Source organism: Pseudophryne corroboree, unplaced genomic scaffold (assembly GCF_028390025.1).
Source record: "Pseudophryne corroboree isolate aPseCor3 unplaced genomic scaffold, aPseCor3.hap2 scaffold_417, whole genome shotgun sequence".
In the NCBI taxonomy this organism is placed as follows: domain Eukaryota; kingdom Metazoa; phylum Chordata; class Amphibia; order Anura; family Myobatrachidae; genus Pseudophryne; species Pseudophryne corroboree.
The window spans coordinates 434,622-454,363 of NW_026970051.1; the positions used below are offsets into that span (position 1 = coordinate 434,622).

At 51.6% G+C, this 19,742-nt stretch overlaps 10 non-coding genes and 1 pseudogene across 10 annotated transcripts; all 11 read left to right on the top strand.

Moving 5' to 3' along the window:
* The first annotated feature begins 1,565 nt into the window (after window positions 1-1,565).
* Window positions 1,566-1,729, top strand: LOC135025490 (U1 spliceosomal RNA). Its single transcript, XR_010222235.1, has one exon. It is a non-coding gene; the product is annotated as a U1 spliceosomal RNA (small nuclear RNA).
* Window positions 1,730-1,881: 152 nt separating this feature from the next.
* Window positions 1,882-2,044, top strand: LOC135025497 (U1 spliceosomal RNA). Its single transcript, XR_010222241.1, has one exon. It is a non-coding gene; the product is annotated as a U1 spliceosomal RNA (small nuclear RNA).
* Window positions 2,045-2,715: 671 nt separating this feature from the next.
* On the top strand, window positions 2,716-2,879 carry LOC135025491 (U1 spliceosomal RNA). Its single transcript, XR_010222236.1, has one exon. It is a non-coding gene; the product is annotated as a U1 spliceosomal RNA (small nuclear RNA).
* Window positions 2,880-3,031: 152 nt separating this feature from the next.
* On the top strand, window positions 3,032-3,194 carry LOC135025498 (U1 spliceosomal RNA). Its single transcript, XR_010222242.1, has one exon. It is a non-coding gene; the product is annotated as a U1 spliceosomal RNA (small nuclear RNA).
* Window positions 3,195-3,840: 646 nt separating this feature from the next.
* Window positions 3,841-4,004, top strand: LOC135025494 (U1 spliceosomal RNA). Its single transcript, XR_010222239.1, has one exon. It is a non-coding gene; the product is annotated as a U1 spliceosomal RNA (small nuclear RNA).
* A 152-nt stretch (window positions 4,005-4,156) lies between these two features.
* On the top strand, window positions 4,157-4,319 carry LOC135025499 (U1 spliceosomal RNA). Its single transcript, XR_010222243.1, has one exon. It is a non-coding gene; the product is annotated as a U1 spliceosomal RNA (small nuclear RNA).
* Window positions 4,320-4,990: 671 nt separating this feature from the next.
* On the top strand, window positions 4,991-5,154 carry LOC135025489 (U1 spliceosomal RNA). The gene has a single exon (XR_010222234.1). It is a non-coding gene; the product is annotated as a U1 spliceosomal RNA (small nuclear RNA).
* Window positions 5,155-5,306: 152 nt separating this feature from the next.
* Window positions 5,307-5,469, top strand: LOC135025495 (U1 spliceosomal RNA). Its single transcript, XR_010222240.1, has one exon. It is a non-coding gene; the product is annotated as a U1 spliceosomal RNA (small nuclear RNA).
* Window positions 5,470-6,140: 671 nt separating this feature from the next.
* Window positions 6,141-6,304, top strand: LOC135025493 (U1 spliceosomal RNA). The gene has a single exon (XR_010222238.1). It is a non-coding gene; the product is annotated as a U1 spliceosomal RNA (small nuclear RNA).
* Window positions 6,305-6,456: 152 nt separating this feature from the next.
* Window positions 6,457-6,619, top strand: LOC135025492 (U1 spliceosomal RNA). Its single transcript, XR_010222237.1, has one exon. It is a non-coding gene; the product is annotated as a U1 spliceosomal RNA (small nuclear RNA).
* A 152-nt stretch (window positions 6,620-6,771) lies between these two features.
* Window positions 6,772-6,913, top strand: LOC135025500 (U1 spliceosomal RNA; annotated as a pseudogene).
* The last annotated feature ends 12,829 nt before the right edge of the window (window positions 6,914-19,742 follow it).

Consider the following 19,742-nt stretch of genomic DNA (forward strand, 5'->3'; position numbering starts at 1 on the left):
TTCTTCCATCAACCAATGAATAAACACATTGGTACTTTCCCATGATGAGTGAGTGCTTCAGGATCTCTTGCACTTACATGTGCAGCAGAGTACTGCAATGGAAGCATGCTGGACCCATAACCCAGAGGTAGGCAGATTGAAACTATCCTTTGCTATATGCATTTTTTTTTTGTTAATTTAAGTAATCAAAACTGGGATTGATATTTTTGCTCTTTTATTTTTACTTAAAGTACAATAACTTTTACCATTTTAATTTGTTTTAATAGTATATTGACAGTATAGTTTTCTTTCAAAAATCCACTTAATTTTCTTTACCCTATTATTAAAATGGTAATTGACAAAAAAAACGACATTGTCACCAGAAGAGCAATACAAAATGTACAAGTGATATATTAAAATCATCTTTCCAGCTTGAATTTCAATGATGCATTGGGGCAACAATTTTGTGAGAAACATCTTCACCCTTAAATAAAGATTTTCGTAATTTCTTACCTGTGTGCTAATTAGATATCACCTTGTTTTCACATTAAACAGACTTCCACATGAGAAAGCAGCAAGGATGCAGTGGCGTCAATGTTTCCTGGTGTCAACCTGTATTATTTCAGTAGACATTGAAATGAGGATGCATCTTGCTGCCTTTCCAATGAAGCAAGTTTAATTTAGTAATAGGTGAAAAACCATCCCTACAAAGGTGTTAATCAGAGACTTGGCTTTGTGGACACTTTTCAGAGAACAAATTTGTTAGCACAAAAATAAAGCCAGAAAATGAAGAGCTGTTTAATCACGCAATTTGATTTTTTTGCCAGCATATTTCTTTTTCTCTGCAACCCACTGCTAAATTGTGCTTCCTAGATGTTTTTATAAAATCACTGAATCAAATCTAACTCTGATTACATCAGAGAAGGCCAGGTACCCTACACCATAACAGGGGGTATGAAATTTGACTTGTCTACTTAAAGATCACCAAAATCTGATAACAAGGTCAATTAGGTCCCTGGGTGGGATTGAACCACCAACCTTTTGGTTAATAGCCGTACATACTAACTGATTGCACCACAGAGACCCTTTTACTTGCCTTACAGAGCAGCTCTGGAGCTGTTACAGTGCCCAGCTGCTGCAAGAAATCAGCTTGAATGCTTAAGCGGCTGGGGCATAGCCAACATGAGCCCCACACCGAAGGAGGGTGGAGGTGTTTAATGCGAACTAGGGGTCATCCAAGCGCCGCAAAAGGCCGCCATGCCCTGCACACCCCTTTTCTCTTTTCATATGCAGACGAGGGTTGAAGCCAACTTTGACCCACTGCTTGGATGACATCACCATATGCAAATCCATCTGCTGCAGGCCTTCCCCCAGGAATGCTTGCACTAGTTGTTGCATTTGGTTTGTTGTTTGGGGGTGCTTCAGTATTAGGCAGCCTTCTGCCCTCCCATGTTCATCTGAAAATATGTGTTCTCCCTGCAGTTGTTGTCCCCAGATGAGAGTTCCCTTGTGCTGCCTCAGTTGAATCTCCTTTACTTGACAGAGATGTGCCTGAGCAGCGGCCCTCCCCAGCTCTATCCCAAATCATACTTATTTTGCATAGGAGATACCATGGTCATGAAGATTGTTCTCCCAGGGTGAGGTTCATTCATTGCATTCTGGGTATGCTGACCCCTATGATTTCCCCAAATGTGGGAAACTCGACTGCATTATTTGTGGTAGTGGGGGACTGTGTTTGTGCTTTCCTCTGGTCAGCTCTGGTAAAAGTCAGATTTCTTTGTCTCAGATCTTCCTCTAGCCTTGTTCTTTTTTCTAGAGTTCCCTTGCGCTGCCTCAGTTGGATCTCCTTCACTTGACAGGGGGGTACCCGAGCAGCAACCCTCCCCAGCTCTAGCCCAACTCCTACTTACCTGCCAGGTGAGATACTATGATCATGAAGGTGCTTCTCCCAGGGCAAGGCTCACCCATTGCACTCTGGGTGTGCTGCTCCTGCGATTTCCCCAAATGTGGGAAACTTGACTGCATAATTTGTGTTTCCCCTGGTCGGCTCTCGTATAATTCAGATCTCTTTGTCTCAGGTCTCTCTCCAGCCTAGTTTGCTGTCTGTTTCCACTTCTCTTTTCTTGAGCCGCTCCCTTCTATGCCCTTGCGCACTATCCTGACTTCTCCCGTCTGCTTACTTTGTGCTTTCCAATGCACAATGCAAACTACAGGTAGTACTGCAGGGCCCACACCCTTTTACTTGCCTTACAGAGCAGCTCTGGGGCTGTTACAGTGCCCAGCTGCTGCAAGAAATCAGCTTGAATGCTTCAGGGGCTGGGGCATAGCCAACATGAGCCCCACACCGAAGGAGGGTGGAGGTGTTTAATGCGAACTAGGGGTCATCCAAGCGCCGCAAAAGGCCGCCATGCCCTGCACGCCCCTTTTCTCTTTTCATATGCAGACGAGGGTTGAAGCCAACTTTGACCCACTGCTTGGATGGCATTACCATATGCAAATCAATCTGCTGCAGGCCTTCCCCCAGGAATGCTTGCACTAGTTGTTGCATTTGGTTTGTTGTTTGGGGGTGCTTCAGTATTAGGCAGCCTTCTGCCCTCCCATGTTCATCTGAAAATATGTGTTCTCCCTGCAGTTGTTGTCGCCAGATGAGAGTTCCCTTGTGCTGCCTCAGTTGAATCTCCTTTACTTGACAGAGATGTGCCTGAGCAGCGGCCCTCCCCAGCCCTATCTCAAATCATACTTTTTTTGCATAGGAGATACCATGGTCATGAAGATTGTTCTCCCAGGGTGAGGTTCATTCATTGCATTCTGGGTATGCTGACCCCTGTGATTTCCCCAAATGTGGGAAACTCGACTGCATTATTTGTGGTAGTGGGGGACTGTGTTTGTGCTTTCCTCTGGTCAGCTCTGGTAAAAGTCAGATTTCTTTGTCTCAGATCTTCCTCTAACCTTGTTCTTCTTTCGAGAGTTCCCTTGTGCTGCCTCAGTTGGATCTCCTTCACTTGACAGGGGGGTGCACGAGCAGCGACCCTCCCCAGCTCTAGCCCAACTCCTATTTACCTGCCAGGTGAGATACTATGATCAGGAAGGTGCTTCTCCCAGGGCAAGGCTCACCCATTGCACTCTGGGTGTGCTGCTCCTGCGATTTCCCCAAATGTGGGACACTTGACTGCATAATTTGTGTTTCCTCTGGTCGGCTTTCATATAATTCAGATCTCTTTGTCTCAGGTCTTTCTCCAGCCTAGTTTGCTGTCTGTTTCCACTTCTCTTTTCTTGAGCCGCTCCCTTCTATGCAGTTGCGCACTATCCTGACCTCTCCCGTCTGCTTACTTTGTGCCTTCCAACGCACAATGCATACTACAGGTAGTGCTGCAGGGCCCACACCCTTTTACATGCTTTACAGAGCAACTCTGGAGCTGTTACAGTGCCCAGCTGCTGCAAGAAATCATCTTGAATGCTTCAGGGGCTGGGGCATAGCCAACATGAGCCCCACACCGAAGGAGGGGTCATCCAAGCGCCACAAAAGGACACCATGCCCTGCACATCCCTTTTTTCTTTTCATATGCAGACGAGGGTTGAAGCCAACTTTGACCCACTGCTTGGATGACATCACCATATGCAAATCCATCTGCTGCAGGCCTTCCCCCAGGAATGCTTGCACTAGTTGTTGCATTTGGTTTGTTGTTTGGGGGTGCTTCAGTATTAGGCAGCCTTCTGCCCTCCCATGTTCATCTGAAAATATGTGTTCTCCCTGCAGTTGTTGTCCCCAGATGAGAGTTCCCTTGTGCTGCCTCAGTTGAATCTCCTTTACTTGACAGAGATGTGCCTGAGCAGCGGCCCTCCCCAGCCCTATCCCAAATCATACTTATTTTGCATAGGAGATACCATGGTCATGAAGATTGTTCTCCCAGGGTGAGGTTCATTCATTGCATTCTAGGTATGCTGACCCCTGTGATTTCCCCAAATGTGGGAAACTCGACTGCATTATTTGTGGTAGTGGGGGACTGTGTTTGTGCTTTCTTCTGGTCAACTCTGGTAAAAATCAGATTTCTTTGTCTCAGATCTTCCTCTAGCCTTGTTCCTCTTTCGAGAGTTCCCTTGTGCTGCCTCAGTTGGATCTCCTTCACTTGACAGGGGGGTACCCGAGCAGCGACCCTCCCCAGCTCTAGCCCAACTCCTACTTACCTGCCAGGTGAGAAACTATGATCATGTAGGTGCTTCTCCCAGGGCAAGGCTCACCCATTGCACTCTGGGTGTGCTGCCCCTGTGATTTCCCCAAATGTGGGAAACTTGACTGCATAATTTGTGTTTCCCCTGGTCGTCTCTCGTATAATTCAGATCTCTTTGTCTCAGGTCTCTCTCCAGCCTAGTTTGCTGTCTGTTTCCACTTCTCTTTTCTTGAGCCGCTCCTTTCTATGCCCTTGCGCACTATCCTGACTTCTCCCGTCTGCTTACTTTGTGCCTTCCAACACACAATGCAAACTACAGGTAGTGCTGCAGGGCCCACACCCTTTTACTTGCCTCACAGAGCAGCTCTGGAGCTGTTACAGTACCCAGCTGCTGCAAGAAATCAGCTTGAATGCTTCAGGGGCTGGGGCATTGCCAACATGAGCCCCACACCGAAGGAGGGTGGAGATGTTTAATGTGAACTAAGGGTCACCCAAGCGCCGCAAAAGGCCGCCATGCCCTGCACGCCCCTTTTCTCTTTTCATATGCAGACGAGGGTTGAAGCCAACTTTGACCCACTGCTTGGATGGCATTACCATATGCAAATCAATCTGCTGCAGGCCTTCCCCCAGGAATGCTTGCACTAGTTGTTGCATTTGGTTTGTTGTTTGGGGGTGCTTCAGTATTATGCAGCCTTCTGCCCTCCCATGTTCATCTGAAAATATGTGTTCTCCCTGCAGTTGTTGTCCCCAGATGAGAGTTCCCTTGTGCTGCCTCAGTTGAATCTCCTTTACTTGACAGAGATGTGCCTGAGCAGCGGCCCTCCCCAGCCCTATCCCAAATCATACTTATTTTGCATAGGAGATACCATGGTCATGAAGATTGTTCTCCCAGGGTGAGGTTCATTCATTGCATTCTGGGTATGCTGACCCCTGTGATTTCCCCAAATGTGGGAAACTCGACTGCATTATTTGTGGTAGTGGGGGACTGTGTTTGTGCTTTCCTCTGCTCAGCTCTGGTAAAAGTCAGATTTCTTTGTCTCAGATCTTCCTCTAGCCTTGTTCTTCTTTCGAGAGTTCCCTTGTGCTGCCTCAGTTGGATCTCCTTCACTTGACAGGGGGGTGCCCGAGCAGCGACCCTCCCCAGCTCTAGCCCAACTCCTACTTACCTGCCAGGTGAGATACTATGATCAGGAAGGTGCTTCTCCCAGGGCAAGGCTCACCCATTGCACTCTGGGTGTGCTGCTCCTGCGATTTCCCCAAATGTGGGAAACTTGACTGCATAATTTGTGTTTCCTCTGGTCGGCTCTCGTATAATTCAGATCTCTTTGTCCCAGGTCTTTCTCCAGCCTAGTTTGCTGTCTGTTTCCACTTCTCTTTTCTTGAGCCGCTCCCTTCTATGCCCTTGCGCACTATCCTGACCTCTCCCGTCTGCTTACTTTGTGCCTTCCAAAGCACAATGCATACTACAGGTAGTGCTGCAGGGCCCACACCCTTTTACATGCTTTACAGAACAGCTCTGGAGCTGTTACAGTGCCCAGCTGCTGCAAGAAATCATCTTGAATGCTTCAGGGGCTGGGGAATAGCCAACATGAGCCCCACACCGAAGGAGGGTGGAGATGTTTAATGAGAATTAAGGGTCATCCAAGCGCCACAAAAGGACGCCATGTCCTGCACATCCCTTTTTTCTTTTCATATGCAGACGAGGGTTGAAGCCAATTTTGACCCACTGCTTGGATGACATCACCATATGCAAATCCATCTGCTGCAGGCCTTCCCCCAGGAATGCTTGTACTAGTTGTTGCATTTGGTTTGTTGTTTGGGGGTGCTTCAGTATTAGGCAGCCTTCTGCCCTCCCATGTTCATCTGAAAATATGTGTTCTCCCAGCAGTTGTTGTCCCCAGATGAGAGTTCCCTTGTGCTGCCTCAGTTGAATCGCCTTTACTTGACAGAGGTGTGCCTGAGCAGCGGCCCTCCCCAGCCCTATCCCAAATCATACTTATTTTGCATAGGAGATATCATGGTCATGAAGATTGTTCTCCCAGGGTGAGGTTCATTCATTGCATTCTGGGTATGATGACCCCTGTGATTTCCCCAAATGTGGGAAACTCGACTGCATTATTTGTGGTAGAGGGGGACTGTGTTTGTGCTTTCCTCTGGTCAGCTCTGGTAAAAGTCAGATTTCTTTGTCTCAGATCTTCCTCTAGCCTTGTTCTTCTTTCGAGAGTTCCCTTGTGCTGCCTCAGTTGGATCTCCTTCACTTGACAGGGGGGTGCCCGAGCAGCGACCCTCCCCAGCTCTAGCTCAACTCCTACTTACCTGCCAGGTGAGAAACTATGATCAGGAAGGTGCTTCTCCCAGGGCAAGGCTCACCCATTGCACTCTGGGTGTGCTGCCCCTGTGATTTCCCCAAATGTGGGAAACTTGACTGCATTATTTGTGGTAGTGGGGGACTGTGTTTGTGCTTTCTTCTGGTCAACTCTGGTAAAAATCAGATTTCTTTGTCTCAGATCTTCCTCTAGCCTTGTTCCTCTTTCGAGAGTTCCCTTGTGCTGCCTCAGTTGGATCTCCTTCACTTGACAGGGGGGTACCCGAGCAGCGACCCTCCCCAGCTCTAGCCCAACTCCTACTTACCTGCCAGGTGAGATACTATGATCATGTAGGTGCTTCTCCCAGGGCAAGGCTCACCCATTGCACTCTGGGTGTGCTGCCCCTGTGATTTCCCCAAATGTGGGAAACTTGACTGCATAATTTGTGTTTCCCCTGGCCGTCTCTCGTATAATTCATCTCTCTGTCTCAGGTCTCTCTCCAGCCTAGTTTGCTGTCTGTTTCCACTTCTCTTTTCTTGAGCCGCTCCCTTCTATGCCCTTGCGCACTATCCTGACTTCTCCCGTCTGCTTACTTTGTTCCTTCCAACACACAATGCAAACTACAGGTAGTGCTGCAGGGCCAACACCCTTTTACTTGCCTCACAGAGCAGCTCTGGAGCTGTTACAGTACCCAGCTGCTGCAAGAAATCAGCTTGAATGCTTCAGGGGCTGGGGCATTGCCAACATGAGCCCCACACCGAAGGAGGGTGGGGGTGTTTAATGCGAACTAAGGGTCATCTTGAACTTGAACCGTTTTATATACGTGTTCAAAGATTTAAAATGGGTCTCACCGAACCGTCCGGTTTCGGTACCACAAACATTGTGGAATAGTAACCCCTTCCTTGTTGAAGGAGGGGTACCTTGACTATCACCTGCTGCAAATACAGCTTGTGAATTTGCCTCTATCACAGCCTCCCTGTCCAAGGGAGATGTTGGCAAGGCAGATTTTAGGAAACGGCGAGGGGGAGTCGTCTCGAATTCCAGCTTGAATCCCTGAGACACTACTTGTAGAATCCAGGGATCCACCTGTGAGCAAGCCCACTGATTGCTGAAGCACTTGAGACGGGCCCCCACCGCACCTGGCTCCACCAGTGGAGCCCCAGCATCATGCTGTGGACTTAGCGGAAGCGGGGGAGGACTTTTGTTCCTGGGAACTGGCTGTATATATATATATATATATGCACACACACTCATGTATATACATGTATACACAAATACACGTATGTACATGTTTATGTATGTATAATACACTGAGTACATTATATTTATGAATTAATTGCTTCCCGATTCTGCAGCAGCATCATCAGCACCATCAGTGTTACTCACAGTCACTTCACACTGACTGCTGCACAACACATCACTTAATTTCCGGGCCGCCCGCCACCTGGTGAAGAGACATGGGAGATGAAGGACCAGCAGTGCCACGTTGAGCGGAAGTATTGTGATTTAGTTACCCACACACTCCTTGTGACACCTGCTCCCCGTCTGCCCTCCCACCCGCCGCCTGCCATCCGGAACCCGCACTGGCAAGTAAGTCTCAGCAGAATGTGTCTGCCGGCGGCTCCCAGTCCCCCCTAGAGGAACACTGCCAGTGGTGTGGCAGCCGCGGCACACTAGGACTGAGAGACCGCAGCGGGAGGAAAGCACGGGTGGGCGGGAGGAGAGCATAGGCGGACATCACCACGTCACATTGCAAGGTGACACCAGTCCCCCCAGTGAGGCCGCCGACGAATGCACTCAGCATAGTATTAGCAGCAGGCAGAGGGGGGGCGGGCGCAGCGGTGGTGGGAGGTACGGAAATGAGCTACAGGCTAGGCTCCACCGATCACACACTCAGCGATCACTGTGCCACAGCAAGCGTATCGTGCAGCGGTGCTGGACATTAGGGAGTGCCTGTGCGCACCAGGCACCCCCTGTACGCACGCCTATGCGCTACCACCCCCCATATGCCACACTACATCACTATGCTATAGCCCTCCCATATGCTGCACTTCATAGTTACACTATACCCCCCATACAACATACTACATCACCACAGTACACTACTCACAATAAAATTAAAACATCCCAGTTCCTCATTCTTAATGAGCTCACGTGAGTTCTCTCCCCAACGGAGCTCCAGACCAAGTAACAATGAAGACACCAGCAGCGTGTAGGGGGCAGGCCTGGTCCACTTGTCAGGAGAGAGCAGTCACTGGAGGGTAAGAAGGGGACGGGGCCTAGTCCTACAGACGGGAGAGAGCACAGACAGGAGAGAGCAAGGTACAGGGGTAGAAGGGGACGGCTGATGTGAAGAAGGGGGCGGGGCCTATTCTTGCATCCTTTCAAATTTCGACTTTTTAAAATTCGACATTTGACAAATTCGACTTTTCTGCAATGGTACAAATGCGGCAATTCAACAAAAGTATATTCAATTGAAGTTTGTAAATTCGACAACAGTGCTTTTAAACAGTAAATTCGTCATTTTCAATCCGCCACACTTTGCAGGCGGAATCTAATAAAAAATAATATTTTTTTGGGGTAATAGCATATCTATTTATATTAGAAGGGATTAGGTACTTGGTTTGTCTTTTTTGGAGGCACAAGTATTATTTATATATTTTTTAAAAGATTATTATTATTATTTTTTTTTTTTAAATGGAATGTGAAAAACCCGGAAAAGAAAAATTGCGTGGGGTCCCCCCTCCAAAGCATAACCAGCCTCGGGCTCTTCGATCCGGTCCTGGTTCTAAAAATCCGGGGGAAAAACGGACAGGGGATCCCCCGTATTTTTAAAACCAGCTCCGGGCTCTGCGCCTGGTGCTGGTGCAAAAAATACGGGGGACAAAAAGAGTAGGGTCCCCCATTATTTTTACACCAGCATCGGGCTCCACTAGCTGGACAGATAATGCCACAGCCGGGGGTCACTTTTATACAGTGCCCTGCGGCCGTGGCATTAAATATCCAACTAGTCACCCCTGGCCGGGGTACCCTGGGGGAGTGGGGACCCCTTCAATCAAGGGGTCCCCCCCCAGCCACCCAAGGGCCAGGGGTGAAGCCCGAGGCTGTCCCCCCCATCCAAGGGCTGCGGATGGGAGGCTGATAGCCTTGAGAAAATTGAAAGAATATTGTTTTTTCCAGTAGTACTACAAGTCCCAGCAAGCCTCCCCCGCAATCTGGTACTTTGAGAACCACAAGTACCAGCATGCGGGAGAAAAACGTGCCCGCTGGTACCTGTAGTTCTACTGGGGGAAAAATACCCAAATAAAAACAGGACACAGACACCGTGAAAGTATAACTTTATTTCACACCTGCCGACACACACATACTTACCTATGTTGACACGAAGCAGTCGGTCCTCTTCTCCAAGTAGAATCCACGGGTACCTGAAAATAAAAGATAATTATACTCACCTGATCCAGGTTCCAGATTAACTCCACGTACTTGGCAAAACAACAAACCGAACACCCGGACCAGACGGACTGAAAGGGGTCCCATGTTTACACATGGGACCCCCTTCCACGAATGCAGACATCCGAATCTCGCGGGAATCCGACAGCGGGATGATGACGTTCGGGCGCGCTCGGGTTAGCCGAGCAAGGCGGGAAGGTTCGAACCTGCCTCGGACCCATGTAAAATGGGTGAAGTTCGGGGGGTCCGGATTCCGACGAACCGAACCCACTCATCACTAGTATGTACGTGTGTGTCAGGTGCCGTGCGCGTACGTACGTGTGTGTCAGGTGTCGTGCGTGTACGTGTGTGTGTGTGTGTGTGTGTGTCAGGTGGCGCGTACCTACATGTGTGTATGTCAGGTGCTGTGCATGTGTGTACGTACACGCGTGTATGTGTCAGGTGCCGCGTGTGTGTGTGTGTGCCAGTGTGCCAGGAGCCACGCGTGTACATGCGTGAGGGTGTCAGGAGCCGCACGTATACGTACATACGTGTAGGTTTCAGGTGCCGCGCGTATACATACGTGTGTGTGTCAGGAGCCGAGCGCGTACGTACATGTGTGTGTGTCAGGAGCAACGCGCGTGTGTGTCAGGAGCCACACGTGTGCATACGTGTGTGTGTCAGGTGCCACACATGTACGTACGTGTGTGTGTGTGTGTGTTTGTGTCAGGTGCCGCGCGTGTACGTGTGTGTGTCAAGTGCCGCGTGTGTACGTACGTATGTGTGTGCCTGGAGCCGCGCGTGTACATACATGTGTGTGTGTGTGTCTCAGGTGCTGTACGTGTATGTGTGTGTCTCAGGTGCTGCACGTGTATATGTGTGTATTTCAGGTGCTGCATTTGTATGCGTCAGCTGCCACGTGGGTGTCAGGTGTTGAGCGTGTATGTGTTTGTGTCAGCTGTCGCATCTGTATGTGTGTGACTGTCAGGTGCTGCGCGTGTATGTGTGTTTCAGGTGCTGTTCATGTATGTGGGAGTGGCAGGTGCTGCATGTGTATATATGTGTGAGTGGCAGGTGCTGTGTGTGTATACGAGTGTGTGTGAGGTGCTGCGAGTGTATGTGTGTGTTAGGTGCTCTGAGTGTATATGATTGTGTGTCAGGTGCTGTGCATGTGTGCGTTAAATGCCACATGTATATATGTGTGTCAGGTGCTGCGTGTGTGTGTGTGTGTCAGGTGCTGCATGTTTGTATGTGTGTGTGTGTGTCAGGTGCTGCATGTCTGTATGTGTGTGTGTGTCAGGCGCTGCATGTCTGTGTGTGTGTGTGTGTGTGTGTCAGGTGCTGCATGTCTGTATATGTGTGTGGGTGTGTCAGGTGATGCATGTCTGTGTGTGGGTGTGTCAGGTGATGCATGTGTGTGTGTGTGTGTGTGGGTGTGTCAGGTGCTGCATGTCTGTGTGTGTGTGTGTGTGTGGGTGTGTGTGTCTGTCAGGTGCTGCATGTGTGTGTCAGGTGCTGCATGTCTGCGTGTGTGTGTGTCAGGCGCTGTATGTCTGCGTGTGTGTGTCAGGCGCTGCATATCTGTGTCAGGTGCTGTGTGTGTGTGTGCGTGTCTGTCAGGTGCTGCGTGTCTGCGTGTGTGTCAGGCGCTGCGTGTCTGCGTGTGTGTCAGGCGCTGCGTGTCTGCGTGTGTCAGGCGCTGCGTGTCTGCGTGTGTGTCAGGCGCTGTGTGTGTGTCAGGCGCTGCGTGTGTGTCAGGCGCTGCGTGTGTGTCAGGCGCTGCGTGTGTGTCAGGCGCTGCGTGTGTGCGTGTGTGTCAGGCGCTGCGTGTGTGTCAGGCGCTGCGTGTCTGCGTGTGTGTCAGGCGCTGCGTGTCTGCGTGTGTGTCAGGCGCTGCGTGTCTGCGTGTGTGTCAGGCGCTGCGTGTCTGCGTGTGTGTCAGGCGCTGCGTGTCTGCGTGTTTGTGTGTCAGGTGCTGCGTGTGTGTGTCAGGTGCTGCGTGTGTGTGTGTCAGATGCTGCGTGTCTGCGTGTGTGTTAGGTGCTGCGTGTGAGTATGTCAGGTGCTGCGTGTGTCAGGAGCATGTGAGTGTCAGGTGCGTGTGTGTCAGGCGCTGCGTGTGTCAGGCGCTGCGTGTGTCAGGAGCTGCCTGTGCGTGTGCGTGTGTGTCAGGCGCTGCCTGTGTGTCAGGCGCTGCGTGTCTGTGTGTGTCAGGCGCTGCGTGTCTGTGTGTGTCAGGCGCTGCGTGTCTGTGTGTGTCAGGCGCTGCGTGTGTGCCAGGCGCTGCCTGTGCGTGTGTGCCAGGCGCTGCCTGTGCGTGTGTGTCAGGCGCCGCGTGTCTGTCAGGCGCCGCGTGTCTGTCAGGCGCCGCGTGTGCGTCAGGCGCCGCGTGTGCGTCAGGCGCCGCGTGTGCGTCAGGCGCCGCGTGTCTATGTGCGTCAGGCGCCGCGTGTGTGCGTGTGTGTCAGGTCCGTGTGAGTGTCAGGTGCTGCGTCTGTGTGTGCGTGTGTCAGGTGCTGCGTGTGTGTCAGGTGCTGCGTGTGAGTGTATGCGCGTGTGTCAGGTCCGTGTTAGTGTCAGGTGCTGTGTGTGTGTGTGTCAGGTGCTGTGTGTGTGCGTGTGTGTCAGGTGCTGTGTGTGTGTGTGTGTGTGTGTGTGTGTGTGTGTGTGTCAGGTGCTGTGTGTGTGCGTGTGTCAGGCGCTGCATATTAGTATGCGTGTCAGGCGTTGCATGTCTGTGTGTGTCAGGCGCTGCGTGTCTGGGGGGGGTGGCCGGACACACAGCAGAGAGGGGGTGGGGGTGGCTGGACACACAGCAGAGAGGGGAGGGTGACCGGACACACGGCAGGGAGGGGAGGGGGTGGCCGAACACAGCAGGAAGAGGGGGGAGTTGCCGAACACACAGCAGGGGAGGGGAGGGGATGGTGGCCAGACAAACAGCAGGGGAGGGGAGGGGGGGGAGGGTAGGCCGGACACACAGCAGGTGAGGGGGGGGGGTGGCTGGACACACAGCAGGGAGGGGGGGTAGGCAGGACACACAGCAGGGGAGGGGAGGGTGGCCGGACAAACAGCAGGGAGAGAGGGGGGGGGTAGGCCGGACACACAGCAGGGGAGGGGGGGTGGCTGGACACACAGCAGGTGAGGGGGGGCTGGACACACAGCAGGTGAGGGGGGGGGCTGGACACACAGCAGGTGAGGGGGGGGCCTGGACACAGCAGGTGAGGGGGGGGGGGCTGGACACACAGCAGGTGAGGGGGGGGCTGGACACACAGCAGGTGGGGGGGGGGCTGGACACGCAGCAGGTGAGGGGGGGGGCTGGACACGCAGCAGGTGAGGGGGGGTAGGCCGGACACACAGCAGGGGAGGGGAGGGTGGCCGGACACACAGCAGGGGAGGGGAGGGTGGCCGGACACACAGCAGGGGAGGGGAGGGTGGCCGGACAAACAGCAGGGGAGGGGAGGGTGGCCGGACAAACAGCAGGGAGGGGTGGGGTAGGCCGGACACACAGCAGGGGAGGAGGGGGGGCTGGACACACAGCAGGTGAGGGGGGGGGCTGGACACACAGCAGGTGAGGGGGGGGTAGGCCGGACACACAGCAGGGAGGGGGGGGGTAGGCCGCCGGACACACAGCAGGGGAGGGGAGGGTGGCCGGACAAACAGCAGGGAGGGGGGGTAGGCCGGACACACAGCAGGTGAGGGGGGGGGGGGGTGGCTGGACACACAGCAGGTGAGGGGGGGGGTCTGGACACACAGCAGGGAGGGGGGGGGTAGGCCGGACAAACAGCAGGGAGGGGGGGGGGTAGGCCGGACACACAGCAGGGAGGGGGGGGGGCTGGACACAGCAGGGGGGGGGTAGGCCAGACACACAGCAGGTGAGGGGGGGGGGGTGGCTGGACACACAGCAGGGAGGGGGGGGGGGTAGGCCGGACACACAGCAGGTGAGGGGGGGAGGCTGGACACACAGCAGGTGAGGGGGGGGGCTGGACACACAGCAGGTGAGGGGGGGGGGTAGGCCGGACACACAGCAGGTGAGGGGGGGGGTGGCTGGACACACAGCAGGGAGGGAAGGGGGTAGGGGGGTGGCCTTATTATAATAACCGTGTGGGGGAGGAGTCTGCGGCGGTGGGTGAATGAGATGTGGGGGCAGGCTGCTAAGGGTGCAGGGGAGGAGGGGAAGGGAGCCGGATGGATCTGAATGTGAGCCGCACGTAAGGGACCATACTGATCCTCCCCACCTCAGCCCGCTGGTGCTGCTGCCTGACTTCTTCCGTGCAGCACAGCTGTCTTCTCCGGCTGCCGCTGCCGCTCCCGCACCCGCTTCAGGTGTGGGGGTACCACACCGCTCAGTAGGCAAGCGCTGTCAGTCAGGAGTCAGCGCTGCACCGGATGTCTCTTCTGGATGTCCTCTGACTTTCTCCTGCGGCGCAACTCCAGCTATTCCTCCCACTGCGGCTCCCACTTCGGGTAAGGGGACCATATTGCTCAGTAGTGAGCACTTTCGGTAAGCCTGCGGCTGCTATGCCGCTACCCCTCTCCTCCACAGTCCTAATGGGTCGCTGCAGTCTGTAAGGGACCGCAGGTGCACACACCCAGGAACCGCTGGCTCTCCTCCCGCCGCCAGCAGCTACTTTTATAACCTCAGCCTGCACGAGACCCCTTCCCTCACTCACTCTCGCTCTCCTGGCGGCCACTGCGCAGCCGCAACAAATTGAAAAGCCCTATCTCTATAATGGGGCATATTTCTCTTAATTAAAAAAACCCTATAACTTTCTGAAAAACCACAACCCCAAAAGGCACTACACTGGGGCATACTCTATCTAGTAAAACAAACCCCAAGTCTTAATTCGTCCTCTATCCGGAGTTATGCCTTCCCAAAAAATATCTAATTCACTCTATAGGAAAACGGTGTCAAAAAGCCACAAAGGAAGTCACAGAAAAAAACTGACAGTTGGAACTTTAGGTTACTCCCAATTCCTCATTTTTTATTATTTTGCCCTGAAATTTGGCATGCAGCACCGGGTGACGATTCTACACGCCCATGCCAAATTTCAGCTCAGTACGTCCAATCAGTTTTGAGGTGTAGCCCCTCAAACACCATGCCCCCATCTCAGAAGTTCCCTATGGGAGAATTCCGTTTGTTCGATTCAGCCTTAATATAAGGGCACGACCGTGCCCTTATAATATCTATCTATCTATCTATCTATCTATCTATCTATCTATCTATCTATCGTATGTGTGTGTATATATACATCTATACATACATGCGCTAACACCTGGACATACACTGATGTACCCACACCTAATATCCATACATACACGCCCTGACACCTGGACATACACCAACATTCCCACACCTGCATCTATACATACACATGCTGACACCTGGACATACACCAACATACAAGCACCTGCATCTATATATACACGCGCTGACAAATGGACATACACCGACGTACCCACACTTGCATCTATACATACATGCACTGACATCTGGACATACAAGCACCTGCATCTATACATACACGCGCTGACACCTGAACCTACACTGACCTTCCCACACCTGCATCTATACATACACATTCTGACACCTGGACATACACAGACGTACCCACACCTGCATCTATACATACACGCGTTGACACCTGGACGTACACTGACGTACACACACCTACATCTATATATGCATGGATGCAAATGTGGGTACGTCTGTATACGTCCAGGTGTTAGCATGTGTATGTATAGATGTTAGGTGTGGGTACATCAGTGTATGTCCAGGTGTCAGCACATGTATGTATAGATTCACATGTGGGTAAGCCGGTGTACGTCCACGTGTCAGCATGTGTAGGTATAGATGCAGGTGTGGGTACGTTGGTGTACGTTTAGGGGTCAGCGTGTTAATGTATAGATGTTGGTGTGTATGTCAGTGTACGTACAGATATAGGTGTGTGTGTGTGTGTGTGTATGTATGTATGTATGTATATGTATAGAGGAAGGTGTGATACATACATATAACACATACATGATAGATACATACATATATATCACACACACGATAGATAGATAGATAGATAGATAGATAGATAGATAGATACATACAAGATAGATACATACATACATGATAGATACATATATATACACACACATACGATAGATAGATAGATAGATAGATAGATAGATAGATAGATAGATAGATAGATAGATACATATATATATATATATATATCACAAACATATATGATTCATACATATATCACACACACATACATGATACATACATGAGAAAGACCTGGGATGGTGATGAGGCCAGGGCCCCCTGCTGATGTTGCGTTGAGGAAGGCAGTGTTCCAGGGCGGATGCCAGTCGGGGAGAGCGCCGCGCAGCCCGGGAAAAATACTGCTGAGGAGCTACATCTGGAAGAGCCCCTGGGAGGGAGAGTGCCACATGCCCCATCCTGCGCGGCAGACTCTGCAGGCCTGCACATGGGAAGGGAGGTCTCTGGCCACACGTACTCACCCTTCTGCTGAAGCCCCGCTGCTGTCCCCATCAGCGCTCTCCAGCGGGGAGCGGGGCCAGGATGAACCTCAACCTGTGAGAACTATCTTCATGATTAAGAGATCTCATATGCAAGATAAGTATGTGTTGGGATAGGGCTGGGGAGGGTGGCTGCTCGGGCACACCCCCGTCAAGTTAAGGAGATTTAACTGAGGAAGCACAAGGGAACTCTCGTCTGGGGACAACAACTGCAGGGAGACCACATCTTTTCAGATGAACATGGGAGGGCGGAAGGCTGCCTAATACTGAAGCACCCTCAGACATTAAACCATATGCAACAACTATTGCAAGCATTCCTGGGGGAAGGTCTGCAGCAGACGGATTTGCATACGGTGATGTCATCCAAGCAGTGGGCCAAAGTTGGCTGGAACCCTCATCTGTATATGAAAAGAGAAAAGGGGCATGCAGGGCATGGCGGCCTTTTGCGGCGCTTGGATAACCCCAAGTTTGCATTAAACACCCCCACCCTCCTTCGGTGTGGGGCTCATGTTGGCCATGCCCAAGCCCCTGAAGCATTCAAGCTGATTTCTTGCAGCAGCTGGGCACTGTAACAGCTTCAGAGCTGCTCTACAAGACAAGTAAAAGGGTGTGGGCCCTGCAGCACCACCTGTAGTTTGCATACACACATATATAGGACAGCATCTCTTATATGCCCCAGGGTCAATAAAATAGTATCCTTGTCTAGGCTATCCATCCCCTCAGATAAGGTATTTGTCCATGCCGCTACAGCACTACACACCCAGGCCGACGCAATTGCCGGTCTGAGTAAGGTACCTGAATGTGTATAAATGGACTTCAGGGTAATCTCCTGTTTGCGGTCAGCACACTCTTTGAGGGTAGCCGTATCCTGGGACGGGAGGGCTACCTTCTTGGATAAGCGTGTTAATGCTTTGTCCACCCTAGGGGAGGATTCCCATCGTAACCTATCCGTTGATGGGAAAGGATACGCCATAAGAATCCTTTTGGAAATCTGCAGTCTTTTATCTGGAGATTCCCAAGCTTTTTCACATAACTCGTTCAGCTCGTGTGAGGGGGGAAAGGTTACCTCAGGCTTCTTTCCCTTGTACATATGTACCCTCTTGTCAGCGACAGGGGGTTCCTCTGTGATGTGCAAAACATCTTTTATTGCCATAATCATAAATCGAATGGATTTTGCCAATTTTGGTTGTAACTTTGCATCATCGTAATCGACACTGGAGTCAGAATCCGTGTCGGTATCTGTGTCAACAATCTGGGATAGTGGGCGCTTATGAGACCCTGACAGTCCCTGCAACATAGGATCAGGCATGGGTTGAAACCCTGACTGTCCCAAAGCTTCTGCCTTGTCTAATCTTTTGTGCAATGAGTTTACACTAGCATTTAAAACATTCCACATATCCATCCAATCAGCTGTCGGCGGAGACACCACATTCATTTGCTCCCGCTCCTCTCTAATATAGCCTTCTTCCTCAGACATGTCGACACACGTGTACCGACACACTTCACACACAGGGAATGCTTTTTCTGAAGACAGTTTCCCCACAAGGCCCTTTGGAGAGACAGAGAGAGAGTATGCCAGCACACCCCCCAGCGCTATATAACCCAGGAATAAAACAGTAACTTAATGTTTGCCCAGTAGTGCTGCTGTATGTAATTTGCGAATTATGTGCCCCCCCCCCCCCCCTCTTTTCAACCCTCTTGTCTAACGTGGTATAAGCAGGGTAGAGTCCGGGGAGCTTCCTCTCAGCGGTGCTGTGGAGAAAAAATGGCGCTGGTGAGTGCTGAGGGAGAAGCCCCGCCCCCTCGGAGGCGGGCTTCTGTCCCGCTTAAACTGTAAAATTGGTGGGGGCTTATACATATATAAAGTGCCCAGCTGTATATATGTTATATTTTTGCGAAAGAGGTTTATATTGCTGCCCAGGGCGCCCCCCCTGCGCCCTGCACCCTTACAGTGACCGGAGTATGTGAGGTGTATGGGAGCAAAGGCGCACAGCTGCAGTGCTGTGCGTTACCTCAGTGAAGATCATGAAGTCTTCTGCCGCCTCTGAAGTCTTCTTTTCTTCTCATACTCACCCGGCTTCTATCTTCCGGCTCTGCGAGGGGGACGGCGGCGCGGCTCTGGGACGGACGGCGAGGGTGAGATCCTGCGTACCAATCCCACTGGAGCTAATGGTGTCCAGTAGCCTAAGAAGCAGGACCTTGCAACTCAGAGAGTAGGGCTGCTTCTCTCCCCTCAGTCCCTCGATGAGGGAGTCTGTTGCCAGCAGTGCTCCCTGAAAATGAAAAACCTAACAAAATACTTTCTGTCAGAAAGCTCAGGAGAGCTCCTGAAAAGCACCCAGTCTCCACTGGGTACAGTATCAAACTGAGGTCTGGAGGAGGGGCATAGAGGGAGGAGCCAGTGCACACCCAGAACTAAAGTCTTTCTTAAAGTGCCCATGTCTCCTGCGGAGCCCGTCTATCCCCATGGTCCTTACGGAGTCCCCAGCATCCTCTAGGACGTTAGAGAAAATAGGATTTTAATACCTACCGGTAAATCCTTTTCTCTTAGTCCGTAGAGGATGCTGGGCACCCGTCCCAGTGCGTACTGTGTCTGCAGTTATTAAATGGCCCTTAACTCCAGAACATTTATGTGGAGATGAAAACATCCAAGGAAGACTTGACCATCTTCCTTGGATGTTTTCCCCCTGTGTGACTGCTCTCCAGCCTCAGAGGGTTGCATCCGTGGTCCCTAGGATCCCGTCCTGGATCCCGAACCATCGCCCCTCTAGGTGGTGAGAACTGTGCAGCCACCAATGGAGTGAGATTCTGGTCTTGGAAGACAGGATTATCCTCCGGTGCATGTGTAGGTGGGATCCGGACCACTTGTCCAACAGGTCCCACTGGAACACTCTGGCATGGAACCTGCCAAACTGAATGGCCTCGTAGGCCGCAACCATCTTCCCCAGCAACTGAATGCATTGATGGATTAACACTCTTGCTGGTTTCAGAATTTGTTTGACCAGACTCTGGATCTCCAGAGCCTTTCCACTAGAAGAAAACCTCTTCTGTGTCCAGTATCACTCCCAAAAACAACAACCGCGTCATTGGGACCAACTGCGATTTTGGCAAGTTTAGGAGCCAACCATGTTGTTGAAGAACTGTCAGGGAGAGTAGATGTTTTGCACCAACTGGTCCCTGGATCTCGCCTTTATCAGGAGATCATCCAAGTACGGGATAATTGTGACTCCTTGCTTGCGAAGGAGAACCATCATTTCCGCCATCACCCTGGTGAAAATCCTCGGAGCCGTGGACAGACCAAACGGCAACGTCTGAAATTGGTAATGAC